This window comes from Serinus canaria, chromosome 3 (genome assembly GCF_022539315.1).
Source record: "Serinus canaria isolate serCan28SL12 chromosome 3, serCan2020, whole genome shotgun sequence".
Taxonomy (NCBI): Eukaryota; Metazoa; Chordata; class Aves; order Passeriformes; family Fringillidae; genus Serinus; species Serinus canaria.
In genome coordinates this window covers 51,971,533-51,995,405 of record NC_066316.1, presented here as the reverse complement: position 1 = coordinate 51,995,405, position 23,873 = coordinate 51,971,533, and the positions used below count along the sequence as shown (strand labels likewise).

The 23,873-nt window shown below is 40.5% G+C and overlaps 1 protein-coding gene across 15 annotated transcripts in view; it reads left to right on the top strand.

Annotated features, from left to right (window-relative positions):
- HIVEP2 (HIVEP zinc finger 2) overlaps positions 1-23,873 on the top strand; it is a 137,047-nt gene that overhangs the window by 58,151 nt on the left and 55,023 nt on the right. For 7 of the 15 annotated variants that reach the window (XM_050973178.1, XM_050973174.1, XM_050973179.1 and 4 more), the window contains one exon: positions 3,676-3,737. The exons of 6 other annotated variants lie outside the window; for them this stretch is intronic. The gene's annotated coding sequence lies outside the window, so the exon portion shown is untranslated. Of the gene's footprint in view, positions 1-3,675; positions 3,738-4,831; positions 4,894-23,873 lie in introns of all 15 variants that reach the window. 2 more of the 15 variants (XM_050973177.1, XM_050973176.1) reach the window with 1 other exon arrangement.

The following is a 23,873-nucleotide window of genomic DNA, read 5'->3' as shown; positions in this document are numbered from 1 at the left end:
AACTAAAAAGTGAACTGGACAAAATGCTGAAAAATATACTGTATAGATTTTTCTTTCTTAGATACAATATGATCTAATAGACTTGATCATTTCATTTTTGATCTAATTTCTGGGATTCTAAGATCACTTTTTTAAAATGGTCATTTTTTTGCCTATGTCACTGCAAACCTTCTTGGTGAAATTTTTCATCAGTTTTACCACAGAGGGCAGCATGTGCAGTAATCCAGCATGGTGGTATTTTGAAGACTCCAAACATTTCTCATGGCCATATCTTGCCATTGCTCCATTGTAAAATTCTCGGAATACTTGATGGGAGTTTTGCATTAAATTCTAAGGTATTTTTATCCAGCTGCTCTTTAGAGGCCCAAGTCATATCCATGCTCTATTCCCATGGTAGCCTTCTTCCAGTTCCTTAAAGATACAATTTGGCTTTACAGGAAATAATAGTCATGCCTACCACACTGTAACTAAAATATTCAGACACATGAATCTTTTTCTTGACTTCCTATAAAAATGTCATTTGGAGCTGTATTTTGTTTGTTCTGGTTTGACTATAGTATAAACAAGAGTTTATTAAAACATTAGCTCTCAGTTACAGTTCTTTTTTGAGACTGCCAGGTCTTACAAAAAATATTACTGAAACTGGAGGGCAAAACCACATATTAACAAAAAAATGAATAATGAGTCTGTTTTCATATGGATTTTTTAAAAAGTACAGCTTGTAGTTGAACTAAATGTACTATTTCCTCCACTTCAGTCAGGAAGCTCTCATAGGCTTTTAACAGTGCCGCCAAAAAATTAATGCTTCAGCTGTTTAACAGATATCAAAAGCCAGTCTGACAATCTCTTCCAGGAATTCCCTTTCCCATTTTCCCTCCCTATAAAAACAGATAACAAGATGCTTATATAGTAGAAATGGAAAGTCAGAGCTATTTTATGAAGCTCTGCGCATTTCTTCCAGCCTTAGGAGATGAGGCATGACATCTCCAAGACAGGGTAGGAAATGCAGGCACTCTGTTGTGTAAGTAGCATTTGCTTCAAGGATTAGCTGCTTGCCAAGATAGCACAGATTTAAATGTTTCCTAAGCCATTTCTGAGTTTTTACGTAACATGGCAGTGACAGGAGAGCTGTGGAGATGGCTGGGTAGGGACTCACAGCAGCGACCAAGGAAAGACAAAACCAAGGGAAGCAGAGAAATATGCTGCATGTGCCAGCATCAGCTGACATGGCAGAACTGAAGGCAAGGGAAATCAGCACCAGCCAGGCTTCTCTTGGATTTCTGTCCTTACTTTTAACATGCAACAAGATGAGACAAACTGAAAGGAGATGCCACTTGAACTTTTGTTCTGAAGCATCTCAAAAAGGCACTGAAACATAGACTCAAAGGTCAGAAGTGTTCCATTTTCTGGAACAAATTCCCAGGACAGCTGTTAATACTACTCTGTCTTTTAAGGCTAAACTTTAATAGTATTCAGTGATACGTATTAAGAAATATATAGTATTACTGTGGCTGTGGTCAGGAACGTTTTGTTCTTCTCTAATGACAGAAAGGAGATTCTGTGTTAGAAGAGTGAAATAATTAAAGAGGTTGCCTATGAAAAAAGCCACTGTGTTTGCAGAGGGTGCCCTTGTGTTCAGCAATTGCCAATTAGAGAACTGTCACTTTATGTGTACCATGGGTTATTACTGCACAAACAGTCATACAATTACGCACTGGGTCAGAAGGGCAAGTTACCTTCACCTCACAGCCATTATTTTAAAGCAAACACAAATACCAGGCACACAAACATCAGGCGCTGTGGCAGTAAAGTAATGACTCTTTGAAAATGCAGGTTAAAGAAAAAAGAGTCCATGTAACAAGCCTTGGCATTGTGGAAAGTAATTTTAACCGTGTGTGCATTACGTAGATTAGAAACATCATCTTTATATAACGGAGAAGCACACACTTCTTCCACCACTTGAAATACAGTTTATATGCTCTTATGTTGTTCTGATGTTTGGAAATATAAAGAGACTATACAGAATATACGTTTTTTCAGTTACCTTCTTTGATGCTGAAATGTTTGCAGTCCACATGCCCTTGTAAATGAGTTTGTGCACTTCCTTCTGTTGTGCTACCAATGGTCTGATGTCACCATCATCTGATGCACTCTGCTCTCAGCTCTTGTGTGGCTGTGCCTGACTTTAGTAAATGGAATAAAGGACAGTTCTGCAAGTGACCTTGTGCAAGACACGTCCTTGGGTGTTTATTACTTCCACTTCTTTGTAGGTGTTCTACTTGGTATTTTATTTTGCATATTTTGCCTGACACTTCATTGGATTCAAATCTAAATAGGCAGAATGAGCTGGGGATGCTGTGGCCATCCTAGGCACACACAGGATAGCCGTGCTGTATGTGGATCCATAAGTTTTGCTCTAAGGCTAACAAGTTTGCCTTCTTTTCTAATGTGGTTGCCATCTGTGCTTGTTCTGGCTTCTCTCTGGGTCGTAAGAAAGAACACAGTTCAGCAGGGATTGTGTTACCATCAGTGGCCTGAACCTTTGTGCTCGCTTGACCTCATACCTCTAGGAAGCTCAGCTGGCAAACATAGCACAGACCTTTGTGGCAACACCCTCTGGGAGCGTGGGCAGCCACTAAGGTTACCCTGCTTCCATATATGCCAAGGTATTTTCATTGACATGCTCTTTTCAGGGGTTTGAAATCACTGTGGCTTTAAAGCACCAGCTTTCCCTAAAGCGAAAGCTCCGCGCTCACCCGAGGACCTGCTCGAACCCAGCATCTGCTGGGGCAGGACGGGGTGGCAGAAGTTAAATGGAGAGCATTAGTTTGAAAAATGTTATGAGGTCACCATCCTTTTAAATTGGTTTACACAGATGGCTGTCTGGTTTGTTGCTTTGTCCTTGCTTAATAGTAACTGTTTATGGAAAAACGAATTGCTTTGCAGAAGGAGGTCCAAAAGCTCATGCTGTTGTTTCCCTCACTGGAGATCTTCGTGTTTTTATGGGCATACAAAGATTTGGCCTGAAATGGAGATTAATTAGGAAGCATAGTGAATAATTAACTGTTTGACTTATTGCTAAGCTCTGTAGTCACTGGGTTAGAAATGATTTCCCCAACTGCAGGAGATAAGAGAAGGTTATTCCTGGTTTCACAATGTCCATATTGTTAGGGCTTTGTGCTGTGTGTATTCTGACATCAGCTGATACCTACGCAAGCTGGGTCCAGCTTCTCATCCAAACCACTTCCTGGGGTTTTCTCGGGTAATGGCAGTGATTCAGAAGACACCACAGTGCCTCAGAAAGCCTTTTTTTACACATTGCACCCAGATTGTGTGATGAAGAAGCTAAGTTCTTAGGACAGAGTTTTGTTCTTAAAAATACCCCTTTTTTTTTGTTTGTTCTGCATTCAGATTTAGATGTACATTGCTTGGCTTGTGTCCTACTGACCTTTTCACAGACTCACTTTTTGTTTTGTGGAAGGTGTAGGAATATGATGTACACATATGCATGAGGCTGAAGCCTGAGGCTAGTCTCCAGGCAGAGATGCTGATTTTGCATCCAAAATTGTTCCTACCTGAAAAATACTTATTAAAAAACCAACAAAGTAATAGACAGGATTATTAAAAAACAAAAAACAAATAAAATCTAAATAATGGTGCTCTGCACTTTTGCAGGACTGTCTACTTAAGAAGCTGAGAGTGAGTTAGGAACATTGATGAAGCCTCTGTTCTGTGAGGTGGGTATGTGTTTTTTATTACGATTTTGAAAAAGCATAAAAAATTCAAACCATTTGCTGGAGTCCAGCCACAGAACTATTTAAGAGCTGGTAATAGAGTCCAGAAATTTTCTGCCATGGCACATGTTCCAATCAACAATTATGAATAAGGTCTTTTGGCCTTCTCTGAAGGAAGTGATGAATTTTTGCATTCTGTTAGTGTTTCAAGTGGCTCTTTTGATTTTTGATTTCTGACTAATGGAATAAGTGACTCTCACAGATACTTTTGCTCCTCTGCTCCTGCAGTGGCCTTAGATCAAAGTTTGGGGAGATAACAGTCTGTAATAGGACAGCCAGTGGATATCAAACGTGTCCACTGGATCCAGGCCAAACATAATCTGGGGCTCAGAAATGTTCTGTGTGTTTCATTACTTTTTCATTTTTTAGCATTCTGTCATGGTCAGATGAACCAGCAGTCTTTTAATAAATCCCCGTCCGTATTCAGACTTGCAGCTCAGGTTTGCAGGCCCATGGGGGCTGGATTATTTGAATAAGACTGAGAAGTGAAACTGAACATTTGTAGGTGCAGCAATTACAGGCAGCCAATCTAGTGAATCTGGTAATTTTGATAACCTTTGTTACAAGATGCTGCATGCAAAACCATCAGCTGTCCTTGCCCTCTGTGTGAGCAGCTTGGATGTGGACCCTCAGTGCCTCCTTGTGCCCACCCCTGCTCGAGCATCCCCTTTCCTGGGGAGCTTGTCTTGGGCAGTGACCTAGAGAATCTCTCTCTTGGGTTCTTGGTTATTTGCATCACTGTCCCTTTTGGCATCATGAGGTAAGCCCTGTTGAGTGGGATTCTGCCTCCTGCTTCATGCCATTGGGATCCTGGATTTGTGGCAAGAAATAAGTCGGGATTGGAATTTTCTTTAAATTGCTTTTCATTTTTAAAAGCTGATTTTGGAAAAAATTACTCTGACAATAAGTACCAAAATATGTATTGATAAAATATGAATTTATGCATGCCAGCATTTATCTCTTTTGTATCTATTCACAAATACATACCAAAAATTGACTGTAGCTCCATATGGCTCCCAATCTCTTCCCTCCCCCAGCTGTCAGCTTCTCCTCACCTGGATGACTAAATGGGAGCAGAGTGCTGGGCCATGAACTGAAGGTGGGTGTAGCAAAGAAACTATACTGAATGTGTTTTCTCTGGGACATCACTGGGGCTCCTCAAGTGCCTCTCAGTTTGGATGGAAAATGCATTAAAAAGGTGATGCAGTTTGGTGGCAATCTTAGTTTCACACTCTGAAAAAGGAATGAAAATACTCAGAGGGTGAGTTACTTCTGTGCTGATTTGCTTTCTGGGTGGCAGTGGTTGTGTAAAAGCTATTACTGTTTTAGAAGCTTTTCAGTACACATTATGGCTATCAATTAAAATAATTCATTTTTTAATCTGAAATTTTTACTTGACTCAAGTAGAGATGTCAGGCCTGCTTGTAATTGGTTCAGCAGGGCTACAAGGAAGTTGAGATACCTCCCCTCCAAGACCTTCCATTTTCTGAGCATAAGGACCATTTATTTTGCTCAGTTCTGAAATGCTTAAATTCAAAATCTTTGGTGAGATTTGTAATACATTGTTTGATTGAAATTATGCAAATCCATTGCAGTAGTGTAAAAGGATGTGAGATCTTTGGGAGGGAAAGTCCCCATTTCTTCTGCCCTAACGTGTCTGGAGATGAAAGGCTCAGGTTTCCCGTGCTGCTGCAGGACGGGTGGTGGGATGGCACAGCTCTCACTGCCCATGTGGCACTGCTCACATCGGTGTTTTGGTGTCAACCAACTCCTCAAAGCCTCCAAAATGGGAAGTTATGATCCAGTACTAAGTGTTGTTGCCATTAAACAATGATCTCAAAGTTACAGGGTTACCTTGGCTTTTGGTGCTGGGTGGGCACCCACGTGGGTTTCTTCTGTTGTTGATGCTTTTCATAAGGGAGCTGAAATGATCACAGCTGATTTGGAGTTTTTTTCCAAGATTGCTTTCTGCCACTTCCTTTAGAAACCAAACATGAGCCCACAGCTTTCTGTCCTGTTGGAACATTGAGTTTTGTTGTCAAATTCAGAGCAGTTAGATGAAATTTTAAAGATATCTAGAGGAATAAAAAAACAATGAAACAGCTAAGGAGGAACAGAAGACAAAAGTGGTTGAAAGAAAATTGAGATGGCAGTAGGTTCTGAAATACTTTACCTCTTGGCTAACTGGGACAAAACCTTGACAACTCTTAAGCAGTAAGACATCTTACTTCAGAACATTTAAAATGTTGCTTCAGTTTTATTTTGCTTATTTTTATATCATGAAGGTATTCCATACTCATCGAGTAGCAAAATACTCTCAAACTTTAGTATTGAAGTATCTTGTTATATCACAAGGCCTATTATTTTCATTTATCTTCATTTAAACCAGGGAAAAAATTATATTTTATTGAACTTTTAATTTCTATCAAATCAGTATATTTTTCTTTCAGGAAACCCCAGCATGAAAAGTTTGGATGAGTTACAGTTTTAGAATTTTTTCAATTCTTGCTGTTCAGTTTCCCTTTTAAAAATAAGTAAAATGTGCCTTCTTTTATTGTCTATAAGCCCCACAAATCCCTAGAATTAGGTATTTTTGAAAGCATAGGATTTCAGCACAGATAGGACTGACTTTCCATTTCTGTGAGAATGTTTACAGTTGAATGGTCTCAGTAATAAAACTGAAGCTTTTTTACGTGTATGTTTTGTGAATGTAAAACTTGCACACACTCTGAGCTGTGAACCAAAAAGCTTCAGATTGAGCCAGCAGAGAGGAAGGAATTTGCTATACAGCAAAAGGAAGTATTTGCTGTGTTATTGAAGCTCATGGCCTTTTGCCATCTTTGATAAAGTATTTAAGGGTTGTGCACCCAAAGTCTGCTGCCCTCTTGACCCATCATTCATCACTGGCTGCAGATGAGGTAGATGAGATGCAGCTCCATAGGAGAGCCATTGTTTCAGCCCTGCACAGTTCCTCAGAGAACGGAAGCTGCAGACAAAGCAGCTCCCTGTGATTCACCACACTGCTCAGCCTCCTGGTGTTTTTCCTTTTACCTGCACCTTTTCTGGTCCTGCTCTGTGCTGGCCAAGGTGGACAGGCAGCCACAGTGAAGCTGTGGGATTGATCTGCTTTCCACTCAGCTTCTACTGGGCGCAAATGAGATGAGCGTCTGGGATATTTTTTTGTCTGTATTGAAAAGGAGAAGCAGATACAATTTTCACAGCATTTGCCTTGGCAATGCATTCAAATTTATTCCCCTTTTGACTATTCAACACTGTTGATAGATGATGCTTAAAAAGTGGAATTGTCCATAATTTTTCTAGCACACTGTGAATTGCCCAGTCTTTTTTTTTTTTTTTTTCCCTCTCTGTAAGCATTTCTGGTTACAGAGATGCCAGCATTCCCAGTAAGTATGCTAAGTATGTAGAGTTATACTTTGTACTGCTAAATTAACAGACAGGAATAGTCACACCAGACCAGATTCAGCTCCCAGATGGGAAAGCGTCTCCTCTAGACCAAATTTTAATGACTTTTTTACATGAGAAATTTTCACCATTGTAGCATACTGCATGATTTAAAACAAATGCTATCATCTCTCTCTGTTGGTGATAGGTAACTTGTAGAAAATAAAGCTTTCTTTGTAATGACCAACCAGGGCTTGGGAATGTCTGGACATTTAGGTAGGCTAACTTAGTAGGTTAACTGATCTTTTATCACCTTAAACTATTTAAATTTAAAAACATAATTTTTAGTTTAGCAATTTTTTTTGAGCACTAGTTTGAAGGATCTGTTTCTTTCTTGATTTGTTATATAGGCAATCTTCTTAGCTTTTACATTCCTGTAAGTGACAGGAGAATGAGTCCTAGATGGCATAACAACAATATCAAAAGAGTTAACTTGGATTCTTGTAGGATGTGGTGGGAAATTTTCTCAGACATTTCTGCCTACTGACTAGGAAGGGTCTGTTCATGAGATGATGGAATCCATGCTCTTTGGCAGTTTGCCTGTGTCAGCTGGAATATTGTAAGAGATTTTGGCCCCCTGCAAATTTTAACAATGACTGTGTTATGATGAAGTGATGCAGAAGTTTTATGATTTGTTTAAAAGAAGAGAAGGAGTCTTCCACTTCTTGTGAATGCTTGACCTAAGAGACACTGCAGTACACAGGCCTGGCTTGTCCTTGGAACTCCTTTATGTTTCTGCCATGAAGTCAAGTGGGATGTGCAAATGCTGGAAAGGAAAAGTTAAAAGCTGTTTAGGTGGGCATCTGGACAGAAATATGCAGTTTTCTGTACTTGTACCAGACACTTTAAATACCCTACCTCCCAGTCAATGCAGCTGCTTAGCCACTGAGGAGATACTTTAGATGTCATTACTTTGTGCTGTTCTCCAGTTCATGGTATTTCTAATTCTGAGTGCACTGTATTACCCTATTTCTGTTTATAAATCTTTTAAGTGTGCACATTAAAAAAGTAATTAAATTGTCATTATAATTTATAGTATGCCTGAAGTCAATCACCTAATTAAATGGAAAAAGCAGAGAGGTAGTAGGTTCATAAGCATTTATTAAGTACTACAGTATTAATTATGCAGGACTTTTGATCCAAGCAAAAGAGGAAGGAATGGAAACACCAATCTAAAAAGGCTTTCCATTGCTGGCCTTCTCAATTTAATAATGTGAGATACCCCTCAACCCCCAGTTGGCAGGACAACACTAATGCTTTCTTTTTGTTAATTTTTAATGAAATTATGATGGGGTTTTTTTATGACAACCACTTGCAGCATTTTCCTGTAATATTTTTGAAAGCATAATTTGTCCCCATGCAAGGGCCTATAAATACACGAGTAGAATTGAAGATACATTTAGAGTTATGGTTTGGGGAGGATTGTGCAGGAGCAGACTCTTGGTCGTCACTCCTCAGCATCTCAGGGCAGTGAGAGTGGAGCCTGTCCTCGTCCCAGTGCCTTGGGGGACACTGGAAGTAGGGGCTGAGCCCAAAAGGGCAGGCAGGCTGTGAGTGCCACTAGGAGAGGGCAGGGATATGTAGGGACAGCGTGGACGTGACAAGGTTTGTACTTTCTTTGCAGCTGTTCTCTCACCTCCAGCTGCAAATTGGTGTCACTTGTCTGACAGTGGAGGGCATGAAATGCTGGCTCACCCTGCGGGGCTGGGGTCAGGAGGAGGCTCTGTAAGGTGGCAGACTGTGGGCTGAGCCTAAGAAATGGAAGTGCATTTTATTAGTGAGCTTGTGAAACCGGGCTGTCTCACTATGGCTGGTTTGTACTTTGCTGCATTAGATGAACTGCCTGGAGCAGGGAGATGAACTACATGGAGCAGAAGCCCTAAAGTCAGGATTTCTTCTCATTTGCTAAGAGTTGTTAAAAAATTAAAAACTCTGGAAACACACACACTGAAATAAACTTGCCTGCATTCCATGTTGTTCCCAAGATTTTAATTTCATCCTCAGTGACCTTTACACCTGAACATCAGTCATTGAAACCTCTCTTTTAGATAGCAGGGGGTTTAATCCATCAGCCCAGGCCCTGAGCCCTGGCTGCACTGAAGCACACTGCAGGCTTTAGGGAAGAGAGAGACTGAGCAGGCAGAGGCAGCTGCTGTGAGCACTGCAGCAGTCCATGATCTCCTGCTGATCCATTGGCCTGCACTGAACAAAGCCCAGCTGGTTCTTGGGAATACCAATACCAAACATCAGTTACAAAGCAGGACAAGCCCCAGTAAGGGGTTTGACAGAATCCAAAGTATGCTTTGCAACTCAATTGGATGTTGATGGTAGGGGATACAGTGGAATCCTTGGAAAGCAACACCTATGCTTTTTTACTGCAAGAACTTGTAGCCACAAAAGCTGGTTCACTAGAGATGGGGCCTTTAAAAGGCCTTTAGATCACAGGTCTTTAAAAGAAAAGATGACCAAAACACCCCCTGCTGTATAAATGGACAGGTAGAGACTTACCTACATGCCCTGTCATTATCAAATTGATTTAACACATTTGGAACCTAAGTGCACAGTATCAGTTTATCTTGCAATATATTAAATAGGAAGTCGTTGGAAAACCTAATCACAACATAAGGGCAGCATCTGAAAGCTGGACCTCACTTACCTGAAAACTGAAGAACCAGGTCAATAGCTCTTTTTCTGAAACAAATTGAGATTATGTGATTGGAATATAAATCCCCACTGAAGACCATTTTTTTCACAGTCTTTAATAGGCTGAACTGAATTGACAGCAAAAATGACCAAAAAAGGGCTAGACTGAACTATCAGAAGATTTACTTTGTATAGGTATTGCATGTTTTATACAAAAAACATTGAGTCTGTTTGGCCATAAGCACTGCAGGATTGAGTACCATCTTCTTCAGCACAAGGATGAAGAGGATTGTACTCTAAGGCCAGGTCCAGCAGCTGAGGTTGCAGCATCCCTTTTCCTTGTCCCACACACCCCCTGAGTTACAGGCTTGCATGTCTTGCTGGAGGGAGACCTGTGGTTACTGCTCTTAACCTGTTTATTACTGGAATTAATGTTTCAAGCAGATATAACTGGGATTCCCTTTTCAACAGACAGTGTTTTACCTTATATGGAGAAAATTAAATTATTGACAGCTCTTCATCTCAGAACTCATAATAACCCTATAATGAGCACAGTCATTATGCTTCAGGTTATCACTGCAGCAGTGTTATATAAGGAATGGAACTTGACAGTTTTCTGGGGGAAATAATTATATATATGATATATATATATATAAAAATATATATCTCAAAAATAGTGGCCTAACCAAGGTCTCAGATGACATAATACAAGTTGGGTTATATAATTCATTTTATGGTCAATAAGCCTGTCTTCTGAGCTGCATGCTGGAAAACGTAATGCTTGTCTGTTTGTATCAGAGTTTACAGCTCTTTCCTTAATATAGAAATTCCTTGTGCCATGCTATTGTAATCCGTTTTCAGCTTCTCATACTGGCACTAGGCAAAGGCAGTCCCAGCACTGGTGTCCTCTCTTTGTTGAAACAGTGAAAAACTAGAAAACCCAGACCTTCCACATGTTGATTCTGAAAACAAGTTGGATGAGTCTTATGTTGCAGCCCTTTGAAGTAACAGTGGAGCAGAGCTGTTCAGATGTACTCAGCCAATTTTTGTGTCTGAACAGAGGAAAATAAGTCCTTCTTCGTGTGTCTTTAGCACTTTAGGCATGTATTTTCATTGAGAAAATGGACTTGTTTTATGCTACAGGCAGATAATTGATTTTAAGTCCCAGATATGTGATACAACGACACGCCAAATGAATGCTGATTTTTAAATCCACAGTTGGGGAAATTGCATTTTCTCAGGTATCAAAACCAGCACAGGTGTTCTGTCACAGATGGAGAGCTTGACCACCCCAGTCTGTCCTTCTGGGATGCTCAGACATCACTCAGAGGGATCTGTGTTAGGCACTGGCAGAGGTGGGACAGGTGGGTGTCTGGTGGCACGTGCCTTGCACACACAGCGAGTGGCTCCAGGCAGCTCGGTCAAAGACTCTCTGTAAGCACGAGGAGGTCACCAGCTTCTCCTGTGCTCCTGGACCTCCTCTGAGTTGGGAGCACCGGTGTGTCACATAGATCAGGTGAAGGGTGTTACTTAAAAATCAAAATATATGGGCCATGATTCCAGATCAGGCATATCAGAAGTAGTTTTTAAGTTCCTGCTACTGGAATTTAGTATGGCCTCAACAGCCTCCAGACGTTCTCTGCAAATGTTCAGGTAATCTTGGTGCTGATGTGGCTTCATTCTGAGCAACCCCTAATGGGGGTGACATAAGTTTATGGAGGGAGGTAACACTCTTGGTTGGTGTTTGGGTGGAAGTTCTCTGGAATTACAGGACACATGCTGAAGAAAATCAGTATTAAATTCCAGCTATTTAATTAATATGAGTATTGATCTTGTATGTGGGATTTTCTTGAGGTATCTCTTGGGAGAGCAATATTAAATTTGAAAGAACAAATGCCACTAGAAAGCAGGGAGTTGTGTAATGACATATTTTAAACTTCAAGCCTCATAAATTAAATTCCTAACTAGACTTGGTGCAAATATTTAAAATCCTCTTCAGTCCACAAAATCAAAGAGCCAAAGGGCAACTTGAGTTCACAGGACTCTTCAGGAAGATGGCAAACCCAAAGTCAAGCTGAAAGCGTGTTTGAGAGAAGAAATCTAGGTACATTGGGTCTGGAGACAGCCTAAGTGAGAACTTTGGGTGCACATATGTATCTGCAAGGGCTGGAATGAATAGGACATGCTCTTTTCATATGTTGCTGAAGAGAAATTGGGGTGAAATACTGTGGTTAAATTACAGCAGGGAGTACTTTACTCTCTAGACTGTTCAATATTGGAAAGGGGTTACTACTATACAACATTTAGGTCAGTGGAGCAAACTGCCATGGGAGGGTGTGGGGTCAGTCACAGCTAGACTGGGTAAGTGACTATTATAGGTGACTAGGATGACCCTAGGTGGCTTTAGAGGTGGCTTCCATCCTAAATGTTTCTGTGATTTTTGTTCTTTTCGGTTCAGCTCTTGTCAGACTGACTTGTTCTTCTAGTTGGTATGTGAATTATTATAGCCCTATTGACAAAAAAGCTTTCTGCATGTAAGATAAAAATGTGACCAATATTACTTTGCATTTATTGCAGATGTAAAATGCCAAATAATTATTACATAAGTTATGTATTACAATACATAATACAGTGTGTTTGTGGATAATCTCTGTTAATTGGTATTAAAAAGAATATATTATAAGTATTTAGGCTACATTTAAAGCATTTGGGTTTTTTCCTTAGAATTATACTTTTTTTTTTCCCATGGATTTCTCTGTACTTTAAAGATAGGAAATGTCTAGCATTTTAGAGAATAATCTCACACAGGAGGTGAGATACAATCTGTGTTCCCAAGACCACATGAGCTACATCTGTCCTGCTACAAATCACTGTCGTGGTGCAGGTTTCCAGGGAAGGGTTTAGAGGACTTAGAGATCAGTAAACTGTGTGTGTTTGTATGGATGTGCATACCCTTAAGTAATGGTGTGATTGTCTGAGCCAGCAGTGACTGTAGTCAGTGGCATTTTTAATTGAAGACACAGTTCCTCTATGTTGGGTTATGTTTTCTTTCATGACACTAAAAGCAGGCTCTGGTGTTAATTAAAATTGGTGCATGGGCAAAGATTGACTTTCATCCACAGGAGCAACATGATGTATAGTTAATCACACCTGGCACGAAAGAGCATTTCTCTTTGGTCTCAATCCAGGTTCCACTGACTTTTACGATATTTGGATCAAGTTTTCCAATCATGTTGCTGTGATGATCTGCAAACTCACTGAGGACTTCATTGCTCATTGCCAGGACTAGCTGTTATGAAATGGTATGAAAAGCATTGGAACATAGGTGCCAAAACCTACATCTGCTGTTCAACTTAAGAATTTCTTTGACTTTTCAGAATGAAAGAAATGAAGTAGCCCCAGCAAAGTTAATTCTGACTCCATTTACTTATTCTCTTTTAATCACATTTGAAACTGCTGTAAGATTGATGTATTGGCAAGCAATCCTTAGAGAAGAGGTGAGCAGTGTCCTAAGGTCAGTAGGGATCTGTTTTGTCCTTTTTTTCCCTACCTTATCACTTTCCTTAACCATTCATTGTATCTGAATTTCTGAGTGATCACTATGGTTTGTTGTGTCTTTTATTCTTTGTGAGAAGCCTTTAACTCGATTTCTTATGTTTCTGAGTACTGGCATTATGTTTTCCTGGTAGAAACAATTTTTTGGGCCTTATGTGTTGATTCTGTTATCCAAAAGCATTTTTTGAGTCCTGTATATTTTTCTTGTCTCCTTTCCTGGGGCAGTTTTTCCTTGGTTGGAGCTTCTACAGTCAGAGTGGCCTCTCACCATTTTTCTGATTTTACTAATTTCTGAGCTGGAGCCTTACATAAAATCAAACCTTGAGGGTTTAAGGGTATGAGTCTTGGTGAAATTGCCACCTTATACTCCTTAGTCTTTGCTTGCAGCTGCACCAAAGCTCAGCTGAATGCAGCAGAGAAAGCAAAGGTAGCCTAAAAACCTGTTTTTCTATTTCTCTGTTTCCTGGGGCAACCAGGTCTTGAAGATACCACATGTTAATATGAAACATCCTCAGAAACCAGGTTTAGCTAATCCCTGCCAATCTCTTTAAGCCAGGCAGTCTCTTTCTGCCATTTAGTCTTATGGTATCTGTTTGAGCTGGAACATAGCTTTGGCATCAAATTCAATGGAGGCTCTGCTCACCTGCATTATCATTTGTGTTCCAAAGGTCAGTATTTTTTTTCTTAAAATATATTGCTTTTTAATGAGTTTTCTGGGCATAGTAAAAATAGGCAATTTAGAGAGGGATGAGTTTAGTACACTATTTGGAGTCTGCATTTTATTCTTTCTTGTCTTGACTATCACAAAATTATATTCAAGAAGGGTACTTTGTCTACAACAACATTCATGAGCTCTGAAAATTCAGGCTAAAACCTGTGTGTCTGCCCTGAAGAAATGAGTCTCCTGTCAAGTACCACATCATAGATAATTCCTATTTGGGGCTTTAAGTTCAGTAGTGTGTCTGGTAAGCTTATTTCTTCAGCTATTACTTTAGTGATGCAGCAAGTTAAACTTTCCATCTTGCCTTTTCCATAACTCTTCATCTGTGCTTCAGATCTCAACAGTGGACAGGAATTGCAAGGGACTGCACAGGTTAAAGATGACCCTCTGCCCATGGATCATCATTGCTTACAGGCTGGAGATTACTACCCCACCACCCTCCTTATCAGAAGAGCTGTGGAAGTGCTCTGCTTCTTACTCCAGGCGAAGCCATCTGGGTTGGCTTTGGCTGAAGGTCAGTGAGGGCTCACAGTGAATGAGGTAGAAATGTGAGCCTTCACCCAGCATGGAACAAGTAGGGACAGAAGGACCTTCAACTCCAATGCTGGAGCAAGATGTGCTGTCATAGCTCTTAGCCAACAACATTTTCCTTTAAATGAGACGTGCCAGGAGAGCTTGGATAGCTACGAGCTTTTGTATCATGTTTTCCTACATGACGCTGAGGAAAAAGTCTTGAAACTCTTATGGAAAAATATACCAGAACCTGTCTTGTAAGTGTCCTTGCAGGAGCTTTCCACTGGCCTCCAAAACCTAGCCTTTTATCTGAGATTATTCTCCAGGCTGTTGATTACATTTTTCAGAGCTGCAGTGTTCTCAGTGATGATTGCGTCAGGACTATCAGTTGTTATTTCCAGGTCCTCAATTTTCTTTTCAACCTCCTGCTGTTTTAATCCCAAACCTTCAAGCTTCCTGTCTATGGAAACCATAGTAGCCTGGAGTAAGTCCAGCCTTCCAGAAATAGGAAGTTTTGTATGTTTTAGAAAAAAAATTAGATGATACTGGGTGGCCAGTGACTGCAGCTATAGACATCATCAAACCAAAGGCAGGTAAGCAGGTAAGCCCTTTTAACAGGCTGAAAATCGTGTATGAGTATGCTGCCAGATCCTTTGCTGGTCCTAATTTCTGCTTTCTGTTAAAGTCACTTAGGAAAATCACAGATAACAGTCTTAAAATCTTAAATCACTTAAATGATTGTGACCAGCAGGTCATACCATATAGCACACCTGGAAAACAACTCTTCACATGGCTCCTGAAAGCTAATAAAATTATTTTAAAAATACATCTTAAATCAGTTGTTTTAATCATCTTGGTGAATTTGGTTGTTTTCTTAAACTACCCACATAGTACCAGGCACTTTGGCATAATTTTCCCCCATGTCTCTGCACATCATGGTCCTCTCTTCTCCATCCTGGGAGAAAGCTGTGCCTGCAGCAGTCAGCATCATCAGGCCCACTGTCTGCTTCCCCCTTCCTGTGGCTCTGAGGAAGAGTACTTAGCCCAGGTTCAGCTTCTCTGATGGGGACAGGGCCAGGTGGGTGAGCCTTCTACAGAATGGGGGTGGAGCAGGAGCTGGGGTCAGTCATGGGAGTGCTGGAAACTTCTTTTGCTTGTGGAAATACCATAACCTTTCTGATAAGGGCACGTGTGGTGAGACATTTTATCTCTGCATTTCTGCAGAAGTGCATGAGAAGGTAAGATTTCCAATGGGGGCAGAAGCCAGTATTGAAGCCTTTACAGAGGACTTCTTACTCCAGTCAAATGAAGAACATGCCTGTTTTATAGATTTTTGCTGTTTCTGCTGTCTTGGCCAAAGGTATAAAGAGGCATGATCCTTGATTTGATCTCTAGCACACAGGAAAGCTCTTCTCACTTTGGATACACTTAGAACAAACCTTTACTATTACTGAAACACTTTTATTGTGTTGGATGAGGGAAGATGGACCTCAGGAAAAAGCTGTGCCAGCAAATCACATAACTTTGCTGGTACGAACGAGGGCTGTGCTGGGAACACTGTCAGTACAGTGTGCTCGGACAGCTGCACCAGCAGAGCTATCCTATTCTGGATACAGCCTTGTCTTCTGTTCCAGTTTGTCATGCATGATTTATCTTTCTGTCACCTCTTCAGAACCCTAGGCACCTCTCAGCATAAAAAGAAATTAAAACACAATACAGATGAGTCTGCTCTGTATTGGAGTCTTGACCTTTAATATATCAGGTTTTCATATTGCAGCTTTTCCAGCAAATAGGCTGTTCTACAAGAACAGAGGTGCTTTAGTGATCTGCAGAGGTCCTACCTTAGCCATGCTTCAGTTTTATTTGCTCCCACCTACCAGCTCTCAAGCTGCCTGAAATGCCTTTGAGAGGAGATAAGGTTTTCAGATTGCCTACCAGATCATGACCATGAACTCCAGCAGTCCAGCAAGGCAAAAAAATTATCATTAAAAATCAGAGAAAACAGCCTGGCAACCCAAGTGTTAGAAGGATTGCTTAATGTTTCATCCTGTTTTGCCAGTTTCATTTTTATCAGCCTTTGGGGTTTATGTTTTTCCTTTTGGTGCTCTCATTACATTTCCCTTCCCTTATTAAAGAAAGTGTTTGACCTTACTCTGTGTCTGCATTCCTCGTGAACAGACCGGTACATTGCTCCAACAGCAGCTTTGCAGTCAGACCCCTTAGATCAATAAACCATCTGAGTTGTTGATTATACTGGATCTGAATTTTAAAGATTCACAGTCACACTTGAAATACCTGATGTAAATTCTAAGAGGCATCTGAAGAATTGCTGTACATTGCAGTCATAATGCTTTGCCAGTGTTACCTTTTGACCAGATCACTCTTCGATTGGGTTTCGGTCTCATGTTTTTCTCTGCAACTATTCATGGTGTTGGTGCTCGTTTTTTTTTCTCCAAGAGACAGACAACTATGTCTTTAGAGAAACAAAACAACTGTGTCAACAGATGGGAGAGAAAATACTGTGTCTGAAATAGTGCTAGGAATAAACCATGTTAAAAATAGGTAGTCTTGCCACAAGTGTTTCTTTGGCCAATGTGGAAATCCTTCTTTTGTATACTTGCATGTTATCAAAACTGTACTAAAATCCTGCTAGAAAAGCTGCCAAACAAACCTACAAAAACATTGCTACAACAATAACTACCCTTTTCCTGCCTAATTGTAAGAGTCATGCTAGTAAAGGAGAAAGACTAAGGAAGTAGGAGAGCTCTGAAGAGTGCCAGGGACTGACCCCTAGCCAGCAGCAACTAAAACACAGCCCTTTCACTTGTGGCTACAGATTTTATTGATGTGACCTTCCTCTCCCCTCCCAACAGTCCTAGCACAACACCGGAGGGTTGTCAGAATTTTGCCCTTTCTTAGAAATGTTTCTGCATTCCTAGGCTTGGAGAAAAATAATTTTCCTGTCCCGCAAAATACCTGGGGAAAACCCACAGCAGTTCAGCTGACAGGCTGGGGTTTTTTATAAGAAAACTCTTTTCCTCTCCAAAACTGGAAAGCAAACTGAACTACTCTTAAATGTGACTGTTACCAGCAGAATTACAGCTGCAGTTTAGACTTTGCATTTCTGCTTTTCATCTCTTGTCTCACTTACTTTTGCTGTTTGTCTCCTTGCTTTCAATTGTCTCTTCTGTGTCTCAATTTATCCAATTTTTGTGGCCAACCAGCCAGTTCAGCATTATCACTGTCCTAATGGCTGTAAAGAGGACAGAGAAGCCCTTCACTAAATGAGGTTTTTTCCACAATGCCTCTGTGCTTTCTTTAGTCCATTTGTGTTCATGCTTGGTGCTCCGTGTTGTGTCATCTGGGAAGAGAGGTGATGTTTGCATAATGTGTATTTTTCTGGAGTTAATTTCTGAAAACATTTGTACAGCCGGCAGCACCTTTGGGGCAGGGACAGATTGCAATCTCAAACACAGAACAAGTCAGTGCATTGACAGCAGCTGAAGGAGTGGAAGAACAGGTAGAGCCTGGCCCTCAGCACTCCCTTCCCCACATTCCCCACAGCCTTTTTCTACAGGGACTTGCTTGGGAGCTTGGCAGAAAGCAGCCTCAGGCAGCAGAGCATAGTTTAGGGCAGCCCCCATGGTATTTCTAATTGATTCTGATATCTGCAAAGGTAGATAAGGCTCCTTCATCTGGGGAGAAGGGCAGAGGCAGACAAATGGTGCAGCCTGCTGCTGGGCATAAATTCCCCATGACTGGTTTCAGCCCTGCTCTTTGCAACAGGCCTTTCCTTTCCCACTTGTCTGCAGTCAGGGAATGCTCCTGGGGATCTGTGCTTGACTGGAAGTCGTCTCTGTTAGATTAATGACGCTTGTGAAGACTGAAAGAAATTTAAAGGAAAATAATAGGTTTCAGATGGTGTTAGAGGCTGCCCTGTTACTTCAGTCCATCAAGGGAAGACCCACATTCCTTATCAAAGTAGTGTGTTTACTATCCCCACTCTTTCCTTGCTGCCACGTGAGGAAAATGTAAATGAAGAGTTGAAATGCCTATTCTTTTTCACTCTTCTTCCAGTAGATAATTTCCCAATTCACTCTGTGTAAAGGCTCAGTGAGGCTCATCAGCAATGTATGTACAGAATTTCCTATGGTAGCTTCTTACCTCACTTTGTTTGTGTTGACTCCTGCCTCTGTGGTCCCTGCAATCCATGGGTAGTATGTATACATATATATATATATCTATGTCCACTCCAAGGATATGTCCCATGGCCTTTTTAAAATTTGTTTTTGCTTAACTGATTTATGGATGAGTTAAAAAGACTGCATTTTACATGCATGAGTGACAGTTCGATTAACAGCTGAATTCTACCTTCTTCCAGCCTAATGAGCTCCAAAGGTAAATTAAGGATGTGCAACAACCTCACTCTGTGAAAAACCAATATTCAAAAAGATGCACACTACATATTCACTTTTGACTTGAGCACATGCTTTGCTTTGCTGAATTGACTTCACTGATTAGAGATGGAATTAAGTGACTTGCTTAGCTGTGAATGAGGCTGCCTAATTTCTCTGCTGGAGCTCTTCTCCCAAATCAGTGAGAGTAGGCTCAGGCCACAGGGACACAGAGGGATGCAGTTGTAATGGGCAGGATAAGTCAATTAAGAATTATGCCCTTTGTATTGTAAAATGATGTTCTGCTTTTTCATTACTGCCAGTTTCAAATTATGGTTGTGCACTGTGGTCAAGTGAATATGGTTTCATGGGGCAAGTATAGCAAAATATTTTTGAGTCAGCTATAGGAATACAGCTAAGAGTTCTTGTGTAGCTGTGTCCAAGCCAACTGCTGTTGCACTGCCTTGTTTTTCAGACTCTTTCATTCTTGTGTTGGACACAAAAATCATTAGAAAACATTCACTGGCAGCATTTAATAGCATATATTTAGAATGTGAAATAAAGAAGCCAGACATTAGTGATGCACCATAATCTATTAGTAATTTGTTTAACTCCACTCCCCCACACATGCAAGAGAATAAAATAGAATCAATTCAGATAAAATTGATATTTAAAAAAATCTTCACATTTATTATTATACTGGCTTATTTTTCTTTAAAACACCACCTATTTTTCTTTTTCTGAGAGTCAATGGTGAATGCAAAATGTGAAAAATTGCAAACAAAACTAAGGAGAAGTTCAAGTTAGCTGTGGAGCCAAAAGTGTGATTCAGTAGCTGAAAATATCTCTGCACTTCATGCATCAAACTCAAACACTGTGCTTTGGCAACGCCCCCTGGATTAGAAGCGGAGTTTGAGGTCATTCCTCCTCCAGCCTGCCATGTATGGAGAGAGCCCACGCTCTGCTCATGACAAATTACTGAGCAGAGTGACATCAGTGCAGAGGGATCTTGCCTCAATGAGGAGAACCAAAGTCTTCACTGCTGCCTTTCTCTTGGTAGCCTTAAGACCTGAGTGGAGGGACTGAGAGAGAGGACACTTGAAACAGTTCCTCTCTAGATGTGGCAATACCAAGGGATAGTGAGGTAGTTTCCTTGTAAAGAGGTCACATGATGTCCAGCAGAAGTGCTATGAAAGTGTGTGCTCAGAGATGGTTTGGTGGCCTGTTCAGATTTTCAAGACAAATGATCAGCTGCCAGTGATGGTGTTACACTGGGGCTGCCAACCTGTAACAAGAGTTGTGTAATCCTGTGCTTTACAAGCTGTCTCTGCAACTGTCTGAGACTGATCTCAGCTTTAGACTGATCCGGTCTAAATTCAGAGTGCCTTTAGTGAAGTCTATACATTTAATTAACACCAGACTTACTGAGCTCTTAGTTTTATTTCATAGGGAACCTTGTCTTAGATTTTGCAGTCCCACTTCCTTCCTGTTATCCTGCATGGCTGACCCAGTTGCCAGCTTCTCAGGGACAAGTTAGCTTTCACCTCCTGCTGAGATTGTTCAGCACTATGGATGTTACTGTGCCATGGCTTCATGTTGCAATGGTCTTTCCATGGAGATGGAGATAGTTTTGACATCTCAAGTGATTGCCATGGTCTAGTGGGATACTTGCCATATTGTAGCCTACCTGCTTAGTGGCCTTAATGTCTGCTTAGTACCTCTCCCTCAGTTTCTTCATTGTGCACCTGGATGCATTGGTTTTCCCCAATGCATGGGTGTCGTAGCAGGGTAGTCATTCAAAGAGAGAATGGAAGCCAAGGCCACTCGGTGTGGGAGGTCCCTCGTGATGATTTTGCCAAAGTCTGTTGTGCCAAGGAGCATGTTTGGATCCCCTAGAGCATGAGCTTTACCTAGTATCCTATCTTGGGCTTGGCTGAGATCTGATGTTTTCATTTTCCCTGCCTACTCTCGGAGGATCGCCAGATGTACTCCCATCTTCCTGCCAGCTGCCTGCACAAACAGCCCTCTTGGCAGCAGCAGGCTAGGCAAATGGGTTGAGCAATGTGTGTTTGAGGACACTGTGTCAATTGTCAGCTTGACCATTGTCTAAAAGCATCAGGCCTGGTTAGTGAGGGTGCTGGTCTCAGCTGGCAGTGTCTAAACCGTTATTTGCAGTGAGGTTATGGACCTATACTTAGGGGGATATGCTCTTGCTAATTTAGCTCCTGGCGGAAGTGAAAAAAAGTAACCCAAAATCATAGTTTCAGTAGCAGCAGCTAAATAAGCTCCTGTGCAGATTGGGGTCTGAAGGTAAAGGAGATAACATAGGGAGGCTCCCAAGAAGAAATTAGGTTCTTGGTTTTAATAAAGTGAATTACCTATGTGTAAAGTAGACAAAGTTCATAATTGTTCCTTTTAGTTTAATTTTGTTTGGATTGCAGAACTGAGAGACAATAAAACCAGCTCCACTAACACACATGCATTAGTAAATATGTCTGTTTTTATTTATATAGTATGTACAAATATGCACATATGGATATATACATATATTTATGTAGATAAACACATATATATGCACATAAATTTATGCATGTACAAATTTGAACAAACTGAAATTTTACAAAGATTTCTCTGTGCTCTTTGCATTGAGATCTGCAACATGGTGTTAGCAGCATACCAAAATGAAGAAAAGCTGTCTATAAAAACATTTAAATGGGCTATCACACTCCTATTGAGAAAATCGTGGAAAACAAAAGAAGCATCTATACTGAAAAATAAAGCAGGCTTCAAATCTCTTGCTGTTTTAATAATGAAGACAAAAATGTTTGCAGCATAGCAACATTTGATTCAAAAAATGAATTATATACCTTTTACTTTGGAAGTAGTTCAAGATTTGATCCATTAATTTTATCTAAGTGGCAACATATTATCTAACAGGCAAACATATTAGTGCAGTATCAGGAGCTGCCAGAATGACCTGGAATTAAGAGGGCAAAGGTGGAGTTGCTTAAAGTATTTTAATTCATCTATTCAAAGATGATTTGTGTGAACATATTAAGAACACCAGTAAACTAATGGGAATAATTTTCTTCCACTTTTGCCAAATTCAATTGCATATGGTATGATTGCATTTGATCGAGGCATGAACATCATTTCACAGATGATTGTCTTCTGGCATTGATCATATGAAGTCAATTTAAAGTATGGCATTGCTTTTACCTTCCTTCTCTTCCTCAAAAGACTTTTTTGCTTCTAGCTGCCATAGCTATCAAATTGTGTGTATAATAAATTGTGTTTTGTTTAGAGAGCGATAACTGTAAAATATTGCCCATTTGGAGAAGAAGTGCTGCAATTGAGATTGATGCCTGGAACTTAATGTATTGTAGCTGCAATCAAACAAATTTTAGACTTCTTATTTCTCCCATAACAGATGATAATTCACAGAGTTCTATGGACCTTCTGAGTTTGAAAATGAAAAAAAAAAGCAAAAAGAGAAAAATGATAAAATTAAAAAATTAAAATATTAGAAAATCCACTCTGACTGGCTTCACACTGTGCATATTACAGAAGTTTTTGTGGTCAATTCATTGCATTAAGTAAGAAAACATCTATAAAGAGAGAACTCGTGCAAAATGGCTTGGAGTGGGAGACTTGCATATAGCCCCACTGCTTTGAGTTACCTGCCATGAATTCAAGTTGATGGTTGATGCACTGCAGAAGTGTGCACATTTTTCTACCCATATTGCCTAGCTCTTCTTTAGTACAAATTATTCTGTATAATCCTAAAACCTGTCGACAACTTAATGGTATCTTACAGACCTGGTCAAAGTGAGGCTTTAGGTAAATTCCCAAACCATGGTAAGTTACAGACTGTGCTGGAATGCCATCTGCTGCAAGCCAGTTAAGGAGTAACATGGGAATGGCTTTATTAGCCCTTTATACTCTTGAAGCAATTTCACCTGTTGTCTGTACTATTTCAGAATCTTTGAATAACTAGTAACTGGATAGTAAAATACTATCCAGTTGCTTTCCAAAAATTTTAGTTTCTGATTAAAATACACATGAGATTTCTGACTTTTTTTTTGCTTTGGAAGTTGCAGAGGAATCTCCCTGTCAACCCCCTACCCTCAAATGACCTTACAGTGTCACTTTAACAAATATATATGAAGTGATATAAAGCAAAGATCTTGCTGTTGATCCATGACATTACTTAATTCTTATGGTCAGATGATGCTGATGTCTCTGTTACATTTTTGTGTCACCACTGAAGGTGTAGTTTTATGACTAGAAAATAGTTACAGGGGTTGCCAAGGTTGCTAGGAGTCTTTCAAAAGCAGATGGTGTAAGTCATTATCAGAGCACCTCTGCCTGTGTTTCCAGATCCTGTGTAAAAGGCTATTCCCAGAGTGTTTGAGAGGCAAAGTTCAAACTGAAAAAGCTCTTCCCAACAGTAAGACATGCTGTGATTTTCAAACTCTCACTTCCCTTTTGATGAGCTTGTCTATTCATAGTCCCAACAGCTGTCAAACAACTGCAGAAGAGATTAGGAGAGTCATGACCAGGTGTGACCAAATAGAATCACAGAATTATTTAGGTTGGAAGTCCAGCTGTTAACCCACCTCTGCCAACTCCATGACTAAGCCTTGTCCCCAAATGCCACATCTGGATGTCTTTTAAATACCTCTAGGGATGGTGACTCAACCACTGCCCTGGGCAGTCTGTTTCAAGGCTTGACAACTCCTTCTGCTAAGAAGTCCAATCTAAACCTCCTTTGATGCAACTTGAAGTAAT